The sequence below is a fragment of the Carcharhinus amblyrhynchos genome, chromosome 11 (genome assembly GCF_965287045.1).
Source record: "Carcharhinus amblyrhynchos chromosome 11, sCarAmb.v2.hapA, whole genome shotgun sequence".
Classification (NCBI taxonomy): domain Eukaryota; kingdom Metazoa; phylum Chordata; class Chondrichthyes; order Carcharhiniformes; family Carcharhinidae; genus Carcharhinus; species Carcharhinus amblyrhynchos.
The window spans coordinates 21,615,032-21,628,984 of NC_137334.1; the positions used below are offsets into that span (position 1 = coordinate 21,615,032).

The following is a 13,953-nucleotide window of genomic DNA, read 5'->3' on the forward strand; positions in this document are numbered from 1 at the left end:
CCTCCACTCCCCACACTGACTTTCTTAACCAAAGATTTTGGCCTATTATCCATTCACTTCTTCTGTGATGACACCCTTGATTAATGCTGTCCATTACAGTAACAGGCTTCAATAACAATTTAGCTAGTAACAAAGAAGCAGTGTTGCAACAGCACTTTTAGCAGTATGTTATACCTTGTATTGCTGATTCTCTTGTGGGAGTCATTGGTACCATCTCACTATTAACAAATAGCTGCCACTGAAAAGTTAGACAAGCAAAGAACACCAAACTGCTGAAGCCAGATTACACTACAGGCATTAACACAACAGATGATAAGGCCATGAGTTCAGTATAACCAATCCCAGAGTCCTGCAGTCAGAGATGAAGTCTAAAAATAAATATTACTTTTGTACTTTCCTTCACCTTGCGCTTCAGTGCTCCTCCCATACTGTGCAACAGCACTAAGCACTCAACAATACTCATTACAAAGCACTGAATGGATAATTAAACCATCTACTTGAAATCTTTCTCTGCCTATTTTAGATAAATACCTTTCCAAATTGATAATATGTGAAATCTATTAATCCTACAACATACAGCTGAGCATCTATACCAGGATCATCTCCGATTATCTGTTTTTTGTTAAAATGTGGATTTTTTTCAGGAGTGGTCATCTTTTATTTGCATCACATTTTGAGAACAAGGCTAATACTCATTTTATATCCAATGTCAGTGTCAAACACAGTTCAAATACCAGGTAATTACTGACTGATATTTCTATTTTCATTGCCACTCCTTTCTGTCAAGTATTAATTCACTGACTGGCAAATAGGATTCAACTTAAGCTACAATTCAGTTCCCAATTACAAGTGTGACAATTCCATGTGATCTTCTGTTTTGGAAACTTGCCATTCTGGTGAGTTTCCAAATGCTGCAGGTGTAAAAAAAAAGTTGCTATCTGGACTATTTCAAAATCAAAAGTAGGTGTGAGAGAGTCATCAATCTGAGTACTTTAACCCCCTCGTTTCCTTCTCGCTGCTGTTTAACCACTCAAAATAACAGGTCAAATGTAGCACACAAGGAGTTAAGATTCAAATGGAGAAATGAAACAGAAAATCAAGTGTAGACTGTTTTAGAAGAAGCAACTCCTCCAATGGATGAAACAGTAAGCAGAGCAAACACCTAGCATTGTTTCCAATGCTAAAAGGAAGGATGGTGGCGAGTTTCAGCTATTCACAAATGCAAAGATTGCTTTTCTCTAGGTTTTGTTGAGATGTCCCAGTAATACATCAAGGCAACATGGTTAGGAAGGAAAATTCTTGCACGTCCATAGCCTTTTCTAAACAAAACGTGTTCAAGAAACAATTAATTGCAAACCACAAGAGGTCTGAAGTGTAGCTTGAACTCATGAGTAGATGGAGGCTGGCCTCACACCCCACTTTCACAGAAAGCAAAAACACCACTGAAGGCCCTTTAACTGGTTCAAACTCAAGCCCCAAGGTATCTTAAAAAAAAAATCAGCTCACAGAAACAATATCATAGAATCACCACAGCACAGAAGGAGGCCATTTAGCCCATTGGCACTGCACTGACCACAATCCCACCCAGGCTCTATTCAGACCCCACATATTTACTCTGTTAATCTCTTGATACTACGGTCAATTTAGCATGGCCAATCAACCCAACCCGCACATCTTCGGAGTGTGGGAGAAAACTGGAGCAGCTGGAGGAAACCCACATAGACATGGGGAGAATGTGCAGATTCCACACAGACAGTGGCCCGAGGCCGGAATTGAACCTGGCTCCCTGGCGCTGTGAGGCAGCAGTGCTAACCACTGTGCCACCTTAAATTAGTTACTTTTCACCAACGAACGAATAGTTTGAAAGATAGAGATTTAAAGGTAAAACTAATACATTGTGAAAAATGAGGAAACATTAACCAGGCTACAGGATATGGTTCTTTTTCAATCTGTGGAAATTTCAATGCAAGAACCATAGAAGTGCTACGAGGCCTCAACAAACCAGCCCCCCTTTTTTAGTAGTCCAGCCCTACTCAGCAACCTAACAACCATATGCTTCAATTCCTCCACTCTCAAGAGATGCATCTAATTGCCTTTTGAACCCATTTATGATTTTACTTTTATTTCAATGATTACCAAAAAGGATGTTCCATAAGTCAGTGACCCCTGTAAGAAAATGCTACGTCTGACTCATGTTTATCCTGCTAATCTCTCTTTTTTTTAAAAAACGTGTGTGTTCCCAGCAAGTGAACCCTGCGCAATCAGAAACAACTTTCCCTGCATAACCTTAATTAGACCATTGTGGTCTCAGAAGGAAAGCACAACCTTCCTATGTTCCCAATACCCAGAACTGTCTCTGTTGCTTGCCTGTTGCACTTATTGAGAAAACTGTACATGTGAACAATACTCAAAAGTAGGAACTGCCCAGTAAATTGTTTGGCAATGTGCAATCTTTTAATTTCTATTATATTCCTGTGGTAATAAAACTAATTCACTTGTTTGGTTTTTAAACTGTAACAAAATACTGGGCTGAACGTTACGAAGGTAACCAGAATAACCCCAAAACTTCTTTTCTATGAGCGGGCAAAATGCTGGAAGAGTTCTACTTGATATTCCATAGAATCCATGGAATCCTACAGTGCAGAAGGAAGCCACTCGGCCCAGAGTCTGCACTGACCACAATCACACCCAGTCCCCATCCCCATAACCGCATGCATTTACCCTAGCTAGTTCCCCAGACACCAGGGAGCAATTTAGCATGGCCAATCAACTTAACCTGCATATCTTTGGACTGTGGGCGGAAACTGGAGCAAACCCACACAGACGTGGGAAGAACGCGCAAACTCCACACAGTGATCTGAGGCTGCAATTGAACCCGGGTCCCAGGCACTGTGCGGCAGCAGTGCTAACCACTGTGAAAATAAATTCCTCCTTTTGATTCTTGCTCTGATGCTAATTATTTTACAATAATTAACATTAAATTTCATCAGCCTTCTGCTAACCTGGTCACCAATGGTCCCAGGTCTTCCGGAATCTGAATGCAATAATCGCCATGGCTCTGCTTTCTATTTTTAGCTAGGAAGCAAACCTGGAATTTTTGTTGATAGCACACAATGCCCCCTGAAATCCAGGAGATTCACAAACTAATATACTAACTCAGACGTAGGCCATTCAGCCCCTCCAGCCTGCTCTGCCATTTGATAAGATCATGGTTGCCTGACTGCGGCCTCAATTCTACTTTCCTGTCTACTTCCTATGCCCTTTGACTCCCTTGCCAATCAAAAATATACCAAACTCAGCCTTAAAGATATCCAATGACCCAGCCTTAACTGCTCTCTGGGGAAGAGAATTCCATAGGCCAACGACGCTCAGAGAAAAGATTTCTTATCTCTGTATTTAAATGTGAGCATGCTTATTTTTCAGCATCCACCCTCTTAAGCCCCCTCAGGATCTTATCTGTTTCAAACACCTCTCATTCTTCTAAATTCAATGCAGTACCCCAAAATCTGCCTCATCAGCAAGCCTCTTTTTCTTGCCTAGGAAAAGGACAACATCTTTGCCAGATAGTCACTCTCATGCATCACCAGTCACTTTGAAAGATCAGAGCAGCTAAACACACAACAGGATGCATTACATTAACTTGTTACTGAGCCAGACAGGTAATGAAAGCACACAGGTTTTATTCTGGCCTACGCTCAGCTAGCGACTGCCAGTTGGAGGTACAGAAAGACCGCTTCAATAGGGAAGAAACAAAGCAGTCAGGCTTCTTTCTTGATCCTCAAATTGTTATATAGCGACCCCTACCAAAAAAGGGCATGAGATTAGATCAGATGGGCTCTGTTGATCCCCATGAAGTCACCATCTCCACGAAAGAATAGGACAAAAGGCAAAGGGAAAAGTAGAAAAATAGAACATGCACAAACTTGGCAATCATGCTCTACCTTTCAAACCACTAACAAAAAGCAACGGAGCACAGAAGCACACAAACTTGTAGCACTCACCAAGATGTTGATAATGCGTGCAGAAAAAACCGAAGTGTTCTGTTGTTTTAGAACAATCAGGAACATTTACCTCAATTTCACTCCCATCCCAGCCCTCCTCTGACAATCTAACAGAGTTGCCATTCCAACAATGCATCTTTTAAATTTATCAGCACACTAGAGGGCAAACCCTGAATTGATATTAATATCACAATTACAACAAGACTGTGTTGTTGGTCAAAGTGGATATTTACAAAAGTTCACATGAGCCAAACCAAAAAGTAGACAGTCACTTCTTTTTACAAGAATGGCCAAATTTTCAAATTAATTGAGGCAAAATCTTCTGAGAGATTGCGCAACACATGCAGACTCGAAGCTACTGAAAGACTAATTTATCAGCACTTCAGCATCGTCCCACAGTTTAAATTTCACAATGATCTGTTATCGTAAGCATGCAAAGTAAAAGATGACCGCTTATTCAATTCATGTACATGGCATAGCAAAGCAGGTTGAACAAGGAGATAAGGACTTGTGTCAATCCAGTTCATGGAACAAGCCCCAAACAAGAACCATGGCTCTGGAATATTCATGTTGAGGTAAAGGTGCAGGTTTTACTCGGAATTTTAAACATATCGGATTTTCAATGCAAGAACATTGCCCACCATATCAATCACATGATTCTGCGAAAAGACAAATTCTACCTCACTCCTTATTATACACATTTATTATCTTTACATTGTCCTTCCAAACAGTATATCAATGTAGGATGCATAAAAATTAAAAGCAATAGCAACAATCTGGGTGTGTTTAAATCTACGTTGCAATAAATGTCAATAACTGCCTCGGAATGAGATCAGGGTTATTTTTAGCTACAGGTTCTTCTTACAGCTCCTGCAGCACCTGACTGCGACACCCACACAAAACAGACAGACGATAATCAGAGATAAAACTAAAAAAGAACACAGGACTTACAAATATCAACTAGAAACCATAAACCTCACATTTTCTGCTTTTTTAAAATATAAAGCGGCATTTTGCAAAAAAAAAAAGTGCTTGAAATTCTTACCATGTAAATCACTATTTTCAAAATAAAAGCTTCAAAAATTGTTTTAGCTTTGAAATATTTTATTCAAAGCCCACAGTATTTAACAGACTGCAGCTTCCATTTAAACCAGTTAATCTAAATGATTAATCCATTTTTTTTGCTGTTGCCTAGCAGCCTCAATAGAAAAGGAGGAGGGGGGGGACGTTGGTGGAATAGTATCCTAATATTGGAAATTAATAGGACAGTCCCTCTTACCATCAAATATCAATGATCACAACTTCATGCTGTAAAAGGATAACCTCGGGAAAGCATACTGAGCAACATTCCACTGCAGCAAGGAACAGAAAATGAGGCTGTAATCCAGGACGCTCCCTGCTAACATCTGAGGTCTACAAGCTGCAAATGGTTTCTTCAGCTTTTCCTTCGTACAATAGTTAAAATTCTCTGCCGGCTAATACAAGCCGAGACAAATCACTCATTCAGCGCATGAGGCAGACCGTACCCATGGTTACCTTACCCATTTACTGCAGTTCAAAACTTGAGGTAATTGTTAATGGGAAAGAAATTAAGTTTCAGTCAGAACAAGCCAGCTTTGGCCCGTGTTACTTGCTTCTTTAGTGATGATGACATCAGAACACTCTCTCAAGCATACTGAGCACTTACTGCACAGTCGCCCATTTCCTGGAAACTCGGTGAATACATTTAGTCCCAGAGCTGCCGTACCCCCAGTACAGCTTTGCCAGCATCATTAAACGTAGCCACCCACTGGTTAACACTTCTACAATACAACCAATCAAATCTCACTGCCTGCAAAATGATCTTTTGACATACATGCATACCACTCTGCAATAGATTCAGGGATTGAAAAGTCCTGGTTTCAACATATACTGCATTTTAAGATCAATTGCAACTTTCCAAAGCACATAAAATCTCAATTATGGGTGGCTTTGCAAAAAATAAAAGTGCTACAATGTTACTTACACAAATAGCAAAAATTAAATTCCAAAACAATAGCAAGGTAAACAAATGTTTCAATGAGTTTCGAGACGAGGCGTTACATGATTCATTTTATTCTTGCTTAAAAACACCTAAACCAAACATTAGATAGCTGGTTATGTAACACCACACTCCACATGGGAAAATGCAGAATTCTATTTTACTGCATAAAGCGAGAAGCAAAAATTAAACAGATACCAGAATGCATTGCACATGTATATACTCCTTACAACTTCTGGAATGAACACGAGGAGCAACACTTTTAGTGACAAGCTTTCATGTAAAATACAGATAGGAAGGCAAAAACGTCACAGCCCATATTTGCTGAGAAGTTGGAGATGGCAATCAGGTTTTTAAGTTTTAATTACATTTAATTACAGATAGCAATGCTAAATAATTCAAAAGTCACATGCAACAAAATGGACAAAATCATTGGACTTTACAAGGCTATTTAACTTGTGTTTATGTCAGCCCTTTGCCAGGACAATTCAAAACTATTCTCATTGTGTTGCTAAATTACTCTTGTGCCTAACTTCACCTGCTAAAAATAGTTATCCACTTTTCCCCGAAAGAGTGAAATGGTTTCTGGGAACACAATGCATCAACATGAAGACATTTCTCTTCATCTATCACACATGCCAACGCTATAGTTAAGAAAGCCCACCAATGCCTCCACTTTCTCAGAAGACTAAGGAAATTTTCTTTCTGCATTCTCTTGGTATGGCTCTGCTTTGCCCAAGACCACAAGAGATTGTGAATGTAGCCCAATCCATCATGCCAACCAGCCTCCCATCCACTGACTGTCTACACTTCCTGCTGCCTCGGGAAAAGCAGCCAGTACAATCAAGGACCCCAAGCACCCTTGATATAGTCTCTTCCACCTTCTGTCGGAAAAAAGATACAAAAGTCTGAGGTCATATACCAACCGACTCAAGAACAGTTTCTTCCACGCTGCCAGACTTTTGAGTGAACTTACCTTGCATTAAGTTGATCTTTCTCTACACCCCAGCTATGACCGTAATATTACACTCTGCATGCTCTCATTTTCTTCTCTATTAAAGGTATGCTTTGTCTGTACAGTGTGCAAGAAACAATGCTTTTCACTGTATGTCAATACATGTGACAACAATAAATCAAATTAGTGAAAAGGAACAAAAAGATACTATAAACTGGCACATTTCAATAAGAGACTCTTTTGCATCTCCAGTGAACCAGAGATGGGGTTCAGAATAGGTGGTAATGAGCAACTTAGAATGGTTGCAAATTTTGCAGTTGAGCATCCTGCATTTGGGGACATCTCAGGCATCAGCATGCCCGAAGTGCAATGGGCTAGCCTCATCCTCGGTGAACTACCTGCATGATCATAGTTTCACCCCTGCCAGGTATGTAGCATGGTTTAGGTGCACAAAATAAGCAGAGACATGGGCAACACGGTACAATAAAAAAGTGTTACAATCTACTGAATCCAGTCCTGGCTGACGGGAAGGAAAAGTTACTAGCTGATCCTGTGTGGAAGTCTTGAACTAATTCTTAGAGTGTGCAATCTCACAGCTGCAGTTGCAACAGGAAATTGAAGTTCAGAAAAATAACCCATGAGCCTGAAGTGGTGGGTGCTGGGGGAGAAAGAGGTCAAATAGAAACTAGAAAGAATTGGGGATTCTGGGTGGGGTTGCGGTTGCATTATTGGGCTAGGCAAAAGGATGGAACAGCTTCCATGGCTTCTTCCTTGAAAATAAAAAAATCCAGGAGTTCCACAGCTGTTGGGAAAGGCATAAGTGGAAGATGATTCAATGCTTCAGGAGGCAGTTGGCAGAATAGAGAAGCTTCCAGTTGCCTTTGCTCTGCAGCAGTGGTTCTCAACCTTTTTCATGTCATGGCATACCTTAATACCACAAAACACTTCTATTTTCTCTGAATGAACTGTGCTCTTGCAGAAGCCTTATATATCCAAAACCTCTTAAAAGCCTGTCAAGCCACATTTAAACACAATTTTCATTAGTTTAAGTTTACAATGAAAGCCTTATCACCATTAGCTTGTCAAGTGCATTACTGGAGCCTCTCTCTCCTTTTCCAAATTTTAATTAGTTCCATCGGTTAGGCCCATTGGCCTAACCAACGTAAAAATTCCAAAGTGTGCACGTGCAGCCCATTCCCAGCCACTGCGCGCATAGTTTGGATCACCAACATAAAATAATCCAAACTGTGCATGTGCAGCCCACTCGCGGCCAGTGCATTCGTGGCAGACTTGGAGATGCTGACAAAGATTAGATTTAGTTTATTTACATTAATGTTTAATCATTCTTAGTCTTATTTTGTGTCACACTTGTGGGACCTTCACATCACACCAATTAGGAACCTCTGCTCTACAGGGTGATGATACAGCACTGACTGTTTTAGCAGAAATGAATAAAGTTTGAGAAAGCTTGATGCGATTGTGCCTGATCTGGCAGTGGACACACACATCAATTCTGCATCACGCAAACTCAAAATGATGTCATGCTGACTTGAGATAACGGGAGATTTAGGGAGGGAGAGAGATTAAAACTGGGATGCATCAAAATTGGAGAGTTGCAGAAGAAAGGGCAAGGTCACAGGGTTGGGGTGGGATTTGAAAACAAGGTTAAGAATTTTAAAGTTGAGACTTTCAGAAGAAGTAGGAGAAAGAGTAACTCCACAAATCCCTCTAACCTACACACCCCTGGACACTAAGGGGCAATTCAGCATGGCCAATCCACCTAACCTGATCATCTTTGGATTGTGGGAGGAAACAGGAGCACCTGGAGGAAATCTACACAGACACGGGGAGAATGTGCAAACTCCACACAGACAGTGACTCAAGCCCAGAATCAAACCCAGGTCCCTGGAGCTGGGAGGCAGCAGTGCTAACCACCATGCCACCCCAAACCACTGCCAAATATGAACCCTGTAACAGTAAGGGGTTGTTCCAGAAGCCATAAGAGGAACAAAGTGCTAGCTGAGGCATGACATCGTCTGCAATTTGCCATTAAAGTATCAAGGCCAAAGCAAAGCAGAACAGTTTATTACTCTCAAATTTGTCTTTTTCTGAATATCCAAGGCACATTTTTGGCAAAGAAGCCTAATTCTGCATCACCTCTCCTATACCCACAATTTCAAGTTGCTTCTCTGCGACATAATTCACCTTGAGGTCCACAAGAATCAACCAAGTTGTGAGAGAAAAAGGAGAGCACGCTGACATCAAACACTGGCAAACAAAGGCTGCACTGAGTTATTCAAATTCTATGCAATCAGACCATGAAAGACAGATCTTAAAAGTAAATATAAGGTTAGCAGAAATTCACCACAAAACAAAAACAAAATTACTGTGGATGCTGGATATGTTGGAAATACTCAGGTTAGGCAGCATCTGTGGAGAGAAACTGAGTTAACGTTTCAGGTCGATGATCTCCCATCAGAATTGAAGATAGCTATGTTTCCATGCTTCATTGCTTCTTCACTCTACTCATTACCACTCTCTTTGGCTTTTGTATCATGAATTCTTTTGGGAGTTAATTTTTCCTGCCCTCCACCCTATCACAGACCTTCCATTTTGTTTTTCTTGCCCCTTCCGCAGGCTTAGAAATTCATACGTTTTTATCTTACTTCACCTGGTGAAAGGTCAGGGACCTGAAAGGTTAACTCTCCACAAATGCTGCCTAACCTGCTGAGTATTTCCAGCACTTTTTGTTTTCATCTCGCCACAGAAAAAAAACCCAACAAAAACGTATTGAAGACCCAACAATTTAAAGAGCAATTAATTCTGCAGTGCAGGATCCTTCACTCACTTTTGGCGACAGATATTGGTTTATCTGTATTGTCCTCAGAATGACGAGGGTCAGGAAATCTGCTGGATGTTGATGTGAAATCAATTTGCATCCTGCTAATGGATTCAAATGAAGGCCCAATCAGAATCCTCTCCTCAATCCCGATTCCCCTTTACGCCAGTCAGAAAAGACATTGGCATGCAGGACTCAACTAAACAATGCTTGGGGTTGCTTCCAGAGTTTGGAATGGAGACTCTGGCAACCCTGCACCTCAGAACACCTCTTCTTTGGATGGGGGGGCGGGGGGGGGGGGGGGGGTGGAGAGAGCACCTATATGTGGATCTTCCAGATTCAGTGTCATTAAGACCATCTATCTTCCAGCCTCAGTGCGCTCCTGGAGGTCCATCTGGTTTCTTCAACAGCGTAAAGTAATCTGTAAACTGTCAGTGCTTTATATGCTCTGTCTGAGGCCAGAACTCTCCATTCACCTGATGAAGGGACAAACCCCGAAAGCTTGTGAGTTTACTAGCAAATAAATCGGTTGGACTTAAACCTGGTGTTGTCAGACTTTTTACTGTGTTTACCCCAGTCCAACACCAGCATATCCACATCATTCTTCAACAGCAGCAGTGATGTTGGGCACCTTTTCAATATAGTGCCCAGATATGATGGCAGGAATTGTGGGATCGTGCCCACCTTGCCACAGAAAATGGTGTAAAATCCCAATGTCCAGAATGGAAGATGTGGTGTGTTCTCCTGCCAGCCTCCACAGTGGGAAACACTCCACATTCTCACCCTCACCACAAAAAGAAAGAGAGAGAATGACTGAGAGGCTGACATTGATGAATGAACCAATGTTGGGAGCATACAGTTTCAATATATAAATGCCAGAACAGAAGTTATATAAGTATACAAAACAGTAAATGATACAAAAAGTTTTCAATGTTAAATAACTAAGAAGTTTACGTTCATCAATGTAACATAACACAGTTTAAGCTCTACAAAAAAAAATTAATAAATCAAAAGTGGCTGTCCTCTAACGACATTCTGGAAGCCAAAGTGATCAAACCTTTTGATGATGCTGAATTTGATGTATAATAGTTTGTGCAAATAACTTATATAATTATAGGAATAAGCGTGCCTTTGTATAATGCCTTTCACAACCTCGGGATCTCCCAAAGATCCTTACACAGAAGCAAGCCTCCTCTTGATTGGCCAAGGAATCTTTTATGCCACCTAACAGGGCTTTTGACTTAATATCTCAGCAGAAGGATAATGCCATTTCTCGGGGTTGAAGTGCCAGCCTATATCATTGCTCAAGTTACTGGAGTAGGGATTGAATATGTAACCACCTCATCCACTCAAAGGTATCTGTTACCACTAAGCCAGAACTAACCAATGGAAATCTAAATCAACACACTGCCGGAAAAAAAATATATTTACTACCTTGTTTTTAATTGTGTCCAGACTTTAATCAGTACAGTTCATCCTCTTATCAAAAAGCTTGAATAAAATTTAGTAAAAAAGTCTAATTATTCAGTACAGAATGCTATGAAATAGTTACATAGGAAGCCTATTACCATAACAGGTAGCAGTCTCCATCAAGTCATTTGATGTTCATTTGCTGCTACACTACACAATTTCACTGAGGTTTTAGGATTTTTCACTGCATACTGTTATTCTGTATTTTACAATAATATATTATGTGAATAGAAGAAGCAGATCCATACGGCCCCAAACCCATGCTTGGTCTGAATGTAATCTGATTTAAACCACCAGTGCAAACATTTAGGCTTGACACAAACTGACCTGATTAAAGTGAGGTAGAAAAACAATCTTGTGTGAACCGTAATATCCCCACAATAGAACGACAATTTTAGCACTTCAGCAAGAGACGAGACTGGTGCACTACTTAACTAACCAAAATAATACATCGCTGCTTATTCAAAATAACCCCACAAAATTCCCCACCCTCTCACATGACCTCACTGCAGCTGCCTACCAGCAAAAATATTGCAAACTTTACACAAATGCTAACATTTCCTGGCTCTACTCAAAATAACTTTCAAGTTATTTTGAGATTTAATCTATATCTAAATTGCACAAAGACCACACATCTTGTAGGTGAGGTATGAGGTTTTGAGAATCGGGCCATCCCTGGCTTTGTAGGCTAGGTCCACTTAGAACGTACACTGGAAAAGTTCTCATGAACGAATCACAAGTAAATACAACAGAACACAATTTCAACTGCTTTTCAATTTAAAAAACAGAAATGTGCATGGAATACAGAGAATGCCTGAACAATGACTGGCAGTAATTCTGGCTGTGCTGAAATCAATTTAGCACCAAGTTCAAACTATGATATTCTAGGATCAACTTGTTTGTTCAGAGGCCAAATTTGAACACACTCCTGAATAAATTATCAGTGATTCACTGGCATGCCATACTCTATGACCTTGGGGAAACCCCAATGGTATTATCATCTTTCCTGCACCTCTGGACAGGTGCTCCAATCCAGATCATGAAAGAAATCTCCAACACAGTCAGTTTTTGAAAGACAATAAAAAATTTACTCAATCAGCTGCCTAATGTTCTTGACAATTTCATTCTGTTTAAAAAAAAAACTTGAAAGCACCTCACATAGCATGGGGTGCTTTGTCAATTTCCATATATTACGTTTTATCTATAGTCACTGCACGGTCCTGTTTTGTAGCAGAACTGACAATGGATTCTGTCACTAGCTGTTTCAACCAGCTCTACCACCCCAACTCTCCCTGAACATTGAACGGAAGACTCTGGATAGTAGTGGGAAAAACATGCTGCAGGAAGTGTGGGAAATCCCGCTCTTTGTGACAATAAGTTGAAGCTTCAAGTTTTTAGGTGTCCAGATCACCAACAATCTGTCTTGGTCCTCCCATGCTGACACTATAGTTGAAAAAGCCCACCAACACCTCTACTTTCTCAGATTAAGGAAATTCGGCACGTCAGCTACGACTCTCACCAACTTCTACAGACGTACCATAGAAAGTATTCTTTCTGGTTGTATCACAGCTTTGTATGGTTCCTGCTCTGACCAAGACCGAAAGAAACTACAAGGGGCACGAACGTAGCCCAATCCATCACGCAAACCAGCCTCCTATCCACTGACTCTGTCTACACTTCCCGCTGCCTCGGGAAAAGCAACCAGCACAATTAAGGACCTCATGCACCCTGGACATTCTCTCCTCCACCTTCTGTCAGGAAAAAGATACAAAACTCTGAGATCACATACCAACCAACTCAAGAATAGCTTCTTTCCTGCTGCTGTCAGACTTTTGAATGGACCTATCTCGCATGAACTTGATCTTTCTCTACACCCTAGCTATGACTATAACACTACATTCTGCACCCTCTCCTTTCCTTCTCTATGAACGGTATGCTTTGTCTGTATAGCACACAAGACTAAACTAACATATATGACAATAATAAATCAAATCATAACTTATTATACCTAGTGAACACATTGTAATCAGATAGGTGGGTGCAAAAAAAAGACATTAAAAAGCGAACTACAATTAATACGAGGAAGAGTACATGCTATCACATTGGTTTACACTAAAGGAAGCATGCAGGAGGGTGTTACAAAGCAGGAATGCATAGGGATTCAGAGATTGCCTGAAGCTGAAAATTGTTTAATGGTTTTGAAAGACACTAAGTGGCAATGCTTACACATGAATGGAAAAATAGCCTAAATACCCAATACCAAAAATCAGATCAGTGCAAGATAACACAGAACAGAGGAAGCAAACAAAATTACAAGTAAGACACAAACTGATGTAGTATCAAATGAATGGCGTGCCCTATATTTCCCAATATCTTGTATACTGCCCCAAAATAAACACGAGGCCTTAAAAGCGTATTGCTCACATTATGTAAGCTCCAAACTTACCAACCCTCCTTAGCATCAAGCACTCTTTAGCTAGCTTTGCAAACTTCAAATTCATTTTTTAAAATGGAATTATGACACAATCAACTATGTAAAAGAAAGCTTATGGCACAATTTGGTGACACAGGAAATTTTGAAAAACAGTCAACAGAACTTCAGAATTGATTGACAGCCATACAGTTTTGAGACAGTTTAAAAGTTACATTAAGTTGTGTGTACCCAGTA

At 40.5% G+C, this 13,953-nt stretch overlaps 1 protein-coding gene and 1 pseudogene across 11 annotated transcripts in view; both read right to left on the reverse strand.

Annotated features, from left to right (window-relative positions):
• hdac4 (histone deacetylase 4) overlaps positions 1-13,953 on the reverse strand; it is a 399,164-nt gene that overhangs the window by 214,346 nt on the left and 170,865 nt on the right. The window contains exon 1 of one of the 11 annotated variants that reach the window (XM_080198753.1): positions 5,281-5,400. The exons of the other annotated variants lie outside the window; for them this stretch is intronic. The gene's annotated coding sequence lies outside the window, so the exon portion shown is untranslated. Of the gene's footprint in view, positions 1-5,280; positions 5,401-13,953 lie in introns of those variants that run through there. 11 annotated transcript variants of the gene reach the window in all.
• LOC145350400 (U1 spliceosomal RNA) lies at positions 7,281-7,411 on the reverse strand (annotated as a pseudogene).